At 44.1% G+C, this 6,027-nt stretch overlaps 1 non-coding gene across 1 annotated transcript; it reads left to right on the top strand.

Moving 5' to 3' along the window:
* The first annotated feature begins 966 nt into the window (after window positions 1-966).
* On the top strand, window positions 967-1,038 carry TRNAG-GCC (transfer RNA glycine (anticodon GCC)). Its single transcript has one exon. It is a non-coding gene; the product is annotated as a tRNA-Gly (tRNA).
* The last annotated feature ends 4,989 nt before the right edge of the window (window positions 1,039-6,027 follow it).

Genomic DNA, 6,027 nt, shown 5'->3' with positions numbered 1-6,027 from the left:
TTCTTGTTTTTAATAAAACTATCATCTGACTGATAGAGGGATCTTCTTACACAGTAATAAGCTGAATGCAGCAATATCCAGAAACCATGACATTGTGTTCCCTTGCTCTTGAAACAAATGGCCATTCAATCAATTGTCCTACTTCTAAAAGAGAACATTATTGAATTTTCAAAGGGTGGTTAAGGAATACACTTCCTTGTGCATCAGAGAAGATGTTATTTCATACCCAGAGGCAGGCCATGGTTGTACTAAGGTGGAGAGAAAAATGAATGATTACAGACTCATAGCTCTTTACGACAGGGTTGTTGAACTCATTTGTTATGAGGGCAGGATATGACTTAAATGTCACTTGGCTGGGTCAGGCCATACCAGCCCAGATCAGGACTGGGGAGGGGGTGGACGCCTTGGCTGGCGAGCCCACAGTTCTGCAGGGCATGTAAGACGGAGATGTTCCACCAGGTATACGGATGAGGACAGTGATGGTCATGTGGATTAGCTGAACTTGCCTCCCGCCCTTCTTCCCCTCTCCTTCTTTTCTCTTCCTCTCCTTATCCTTCCTTCCTTCCGTTCCCTTTCCCTTGCTTTAGTCCCTTCCTTCCTTCCCTTCCCTTTCCCTTGCTGTAGTCCCTTCCATCCCATTGCCCTTTTTTTGTACTTGGGTAGGGTTGCCAACCTCCAGGTACTAGCTGGAGATCTGCTATTACAACTGATCTCCAGCTGATAGAGATCAGTTCACCTGGAGAAAATGGCTGCTTTGGCAGTTGGACTCTATGGCATTGAAGTCCCTCCCCACTTCAAACCCCTCCCTCCTCAGGCTCCACCCCAAAAAACTCCTACCGGTGGCAAAGGGGGCACTGGCAACCCTGTCCTTGGGCTTGTTGGCCTCGTGGTGGCCATTGGCCTTCCTGACTGTCATCTTTAGGCCAATCTCCCTGTTGAGGACAATTATTTATAGGAGCTAGATATGGAGTTGTGGCTCAGTGGTAGAGCATCTGCTTGCCATGCAGAAAGTCCCAGGTTCAATTCCTGGCATCTCCAGTGAAAGGGACAAGGCAAGTAGGTGATGTGAAAGACCCTCTACCTGAGACCCTGGAGAGCAGCTGATGGTCTCAGTAGACAATACTGACTTGATGGACTCAGGGTCTGATTCAGTAGAAGGCAGCTTCATTTGTTCATGTGTGTGCATGTGTTTTTAGAATAGGTTTATGCTTTAAAATTCTTAGTTTTATGTTTTAATGTTGATATATTGTACATCATATTTATTTCGTTGGAAGCTGCCCTAATAAATAATAATAAATCTAATTAATAAATAAATCTAATAAATAAATAAGAGCCATGTGGCGCAGAGTGGTAAGCTGCAGTACTGCAGTCAAAAGCTCTGCTCATGACCTGAGTTCGATCCCAACGGAAGTTGGTTTCAGGTAGCCGGCTCAAGGCTGACTCAGCCTTCCATCCTTCTGAGGTCGGTAAAGTGAGTACCCAGCTTGCTGGGGCTAAAGTGTAGACTACTGGGGAAGGCACTGGCAAACCACCCCATAAACATAGCCTGCCTAGTAAACGTCTGGATGTGGCCTCTCCCCACAGGTCAGTAATGACCCGGTGCTTGCACAGGGGATTCCCTTTGCTTTAAATAAATTCAAAATACATAAATAAATAGAACCAATTTTGCAATAATGCATTGCTTATTTACACTTGTCAGTACTGATACACAAGGAGATGCAGGCAGGCTGACTAATATATTGGACAGTATCTGCCCTTGGGCTGGATGAAGTTCCTCCTGCCCAGGGAACCTTTCTCTGACTTAAGCAGCTCTTCCTGCAATGGAAAAGTCAGTTAAACTGGAGGAAGTCTCCTTAGGCTGGAAGAAGGCTTCAAACATTATTTACTCGAGTGGCATGCTACAGATCGCTGTTGTACTTCTGAGCAAGATCCTGCCAACCAGGTACTCCAGGGCAAGTTGAACATCAGTTCCTGCCTGCTGGCAAAGAAAACCAACCCAGTGAAGATTCCTTTTGAGGTAATGCACCAAGACAAAGGATCAGATTTGCCAGCTGTATTTTTTTTATCCCTTTGAAATGCACACCCTGTTCTATTATGCTCTTTTTGCTGTAGGGGTTGTATTAGCTGAAACAAATATGTTGTTGCTTGTCCAGCTAAGAAAGTCTTTGTGGACCTGGTTTCCCCTTCTTTGTTTTCATTTCCCGCAACTGGTTCTCCTCTTTGTTCCATTCATCTAAGACAGAAGATTCTCTTTGTGCTGGGAACCTAGTGTTCTCACTGTTGACAATTGACATTAATACTAACACCGTATCACTTTGGACATCACTGCTCTGAAGATAAAACAATATTAAAAGTTGCTGCCAGAAGCCATTTGCGGCACTACCAGATTCTGTGGACAGCATTCTGGATTAAATAAACCCCAAACTTTCCGAGCACATCATTTTTTCCCCCCAGTAGTCTAAATGAATGCCTTAAGTTAGGGGTGTAAGACACACATGCTGTGGTGTACTTGTAGTTCACCAACACATGCTATGCAGCCTGCATCCCTGAAAATCAATTCTTCTGGGGACATTCCTGGAGATTTGGGGGTACAGGCTGGCGAGGGTGGAGTTTGGGGAGGAGAGGGGGAGGGCCCCCAGTGGGTATAATGCCATAAAGACCACTCTCTGGAGCTGCCATTTTCTCTAGGGGAATTGATTACTGTAGTCTGGAAATCAGTTGTAATTCAGGGAGATCTTGATGCTCGGGGTGAAATTAATTTTTACTCATGCTTTCTCTGGTGAGGGACTTGAAGTGGAAGATGGGAGATATCATTTTGGCCAGTTTTGTACAGGTACCTTACTTTGGCTTGTACCAGCATACTTTCACCCCTAGTTAGAAGAAGAAGAGTTGGTTTTTATATGCTGACTTTCTCTGCCACTTAAAGAAGAATCAAACCGACTTACAATCACCTTCCTTTCCCCTCCCCACAACAGACACCCTGTGAGGGAGGTGGGGCAGAGAGAGCTCTAAGAGAACTGTGACTAGCCCAAGGACATCCAGCTGGTTTCATGTGTAGGAGTGGGGAAACCAACCCAGTTCACCAGATTAGAGTCCGCCACTCATGTGAAGGAGTGGGGAATCAAACCCGGTTCTCCAGATTAGAGTCCACTGCTCCAAACCACTATTCTTAACCATTACACCATGCTGGCTCTATTTAGATTGTGAGCTTGCACATTGGAGTTTCCTTTTTTTAAAAAAATGTCATTTTGTATAGTGAATAATTGAAGTTATTTTTAAAAAGTACTTTATTATTATTTATGATTTCAACCGCATTGGGAGATTGCCAGTGGAACACAACTAATGCAGAAAGTATGGTGGACCCTAAGCTACTAATTCTCAGAGTATGTTGTGAGAAGGGATGTATACTTTGTGTTTCCCCATGACGAAAAGGCTAAAAATATAACTAATTGGGGGGTGGGTACTTAAACATGTGCCCTGACCTGGATGGCCCAGGCTAGCCTAATCTTGTCAGATCTCAGAAGCTAAACATGGTCAGCCCTGGTTAGTATTTGGATGGGAGACCACCAAGGAAGTCCAGGGTTGCTGTGCAGAGGAAGGCACTGGCAAACCACCTCTGTTAGTCTCTTGCCATGAAAACCCCCAAAAGGGTCACCATAAGTCGGCTGCGACTTGACGGCACTTTACACACACACTTAAATATGTAGCCATAAGGTATTAAACAAAGAGCTGTATCCCTTGATCCAGCAGCAAAGTGAATTGATGGTCACTGATCGCCCTGGGTCTCCCATCTCTCCATCAGTCCTTTCTGATCCTGAGAAAGTTTATTCCCAAGGTAGAGGGACATGCATAGAGTAATACCCACCTGGGTCAGGAAGCTGCAGCAGAGAGGGTGCAATCTCTCCCTCCTGCCTCCTGCATGAGCAGAGCTCCACTAATGGCAAATGAAGACTTCAATGCCATAGAGTCCAATTGCCAACGCAGCCACTTTCTCCAAGTGAACTGATCTATATCGGCTGGAGATCAGTTTTAATAACAGGAGATCGCCAGCTAGTACCTGGAGGTTGACAACCCTACAAACGCTTCCCCCTAATATATTTCTTGTTTTATTATTTTTATTTTTCAATAAAACTATATTTTAATTATACAACTGCCTCCTCATTTAAGTGTTTTCACCCAGGATTATCCTGGTATATGTAGGTTATTGATCCCAGTTACCCCCTCTCACTCTGTCTCCCAGCTAATTCCCCCAACTAAAGTGGAGGCTGCCTATTTAGGGTAACGTTATTTAGAGAGAGCCAACAGTCATGGGTAAATATACCCTCCCCTCCATGAAGAAACTTTCCCTTCATTAACATACCCTAACCTCACATAGCGTGTACCCATGGGAGGGCGGACTTTGGTCCATGGTCTGATGTATATGTAGTCTCAGTGTATGCAGCTTTTTAGAAAGCAGCAAAAGAAATATTGGAATGTATTGCTGCCTCTTTGTAAAAATGTATCTCATTCTGCTTTCTATTGTTTCTTTTATTTCCTTGTATGTTTTTCCCTTCAGAATCTAGAAAGGGAGGCTAGATTATTTCTGATTTTTATTTTCCCTTGCTGAAATTGGCATTATAAATAGATTCATTGCATGACAGAAACCCTTGCGCAGATAAAATTTCAAGCACATAACATTTAAAAGCCAACTGTTACATTGATTTTCCTTGAAACACTGCGACTATTCAAATGAATTAATGGTTCCTGTTGCACTGAGTGGCACAGAAAACACATTTTTTCCCTCTTTTTAAGCACAGTTTGAGATATATCTAATTACACTAGTAACATGTTTTTATACCTCCTGCATTTTTCAGTCCTGCTTTTATCTACTCTCCTGATTCTTATAAAGCTGGTTTATGTGAAATCTAAAAGATGCTGGAAAGTTTTAGGAAGCTAATGACTGAAATATCACAAAGTGTCCAGTTATTAAGCAGGCCTCTCCTTCATAGAGAAGCCGCTGGACCTCTGATTTTTACAAAACCCTCCCTCCTGTACATTTGATGTTGTCATGGTTAATAACAATAATGTAGCCTACCATTTCTGAGCTGAAGACACACTGAGTTTTCCTATGTTCCTAAAACTGCCTGCCCTGCACTGGGAGCTCCCAGCAGCTTTTGGGGAGCTGAACATAGGGAGGGGGAAGTCAATGATATGCCAACACCTGGAAGTGACATCACTGTCCCTGCTAGGTTTGCCTACCTCCAGGTACTAGCTGGAGATCTCCTGCCATTACAAGTGATCTCCAGCCAATAGAGATCAGTTCCCCTGGAGAAAATGGACTGCTTTGGCAGTTGGACTCTATGGCATTGAAGTACCTCCCTTCCCCAAACTCTTCCCTCCTCAGGCTCCACCCCAAAAACCTCTTGCCAGTGGCGAAGACGAACCTGGCACCCCTAGTACCTAACACTCTAGGAAGCCTCCCATTCTCAATGGAAAAGACTATAGAGATTGGGAAAATTCCTAGAGAACCATGGACAATGTCTGGAAGTGAAGTCACCCCATCTGCAACATCCTCCCCCCCCCCCCCCGTATTTTCCCACTGCAAGAGCAGGGGAGAGCAGGGAGAGCCAATGGAAAACAGGCTGGAAAACAAAAAAAGGTTAAACCAGAAAATGGAATTGGTGCAAAACACAAAACCATACCAACTATGGTTAATAAACCAGATTCAGCTCCCAATTTAAGGCACCCAAATAAACCATTGTTGTTGTTGTTGTGTGTGTTTTGGTGTGTTACGGACTGGGATGATGAATCCAGCTTTACTTTCCCATTTCCTTGACCCAAGTCATTCTCTACTTCATAAGCCAATTTCAAACCATTCACTCAGATCCTGATTTGATGGACACCTAACTAAGGATAGCTAGTGCCAAGGCCTACATTCAGGTAGTCACATAGGGTTGCCAACCTCCAGCTTCTAGCTGGAGATCTCCTGCTAATACAACTGATCTCCCACCAATAGAGATCAGCTCGCCTGGAGAAACTGGCAATTGG

This window comes from Euleptes europaea, chromosome 16 (genome assembly GCF_029931775.1).
Source record: "Euleptes europaea isolate rEulEur1 chromosome 16, rEulEur1.hap1, whole genome shotgun sequence".
NCBI lineage: Eukaryota > Metazoa > Chordata > Lepidosauria > Squamata > Sphaerodactylidae > Euleptes > Euleptes europaea.
The sequence above is the reverse complement of the archived record's forward strand: the minus strand, read 5'-3'. Positions and strand labels throughout refer to the sequence as shown.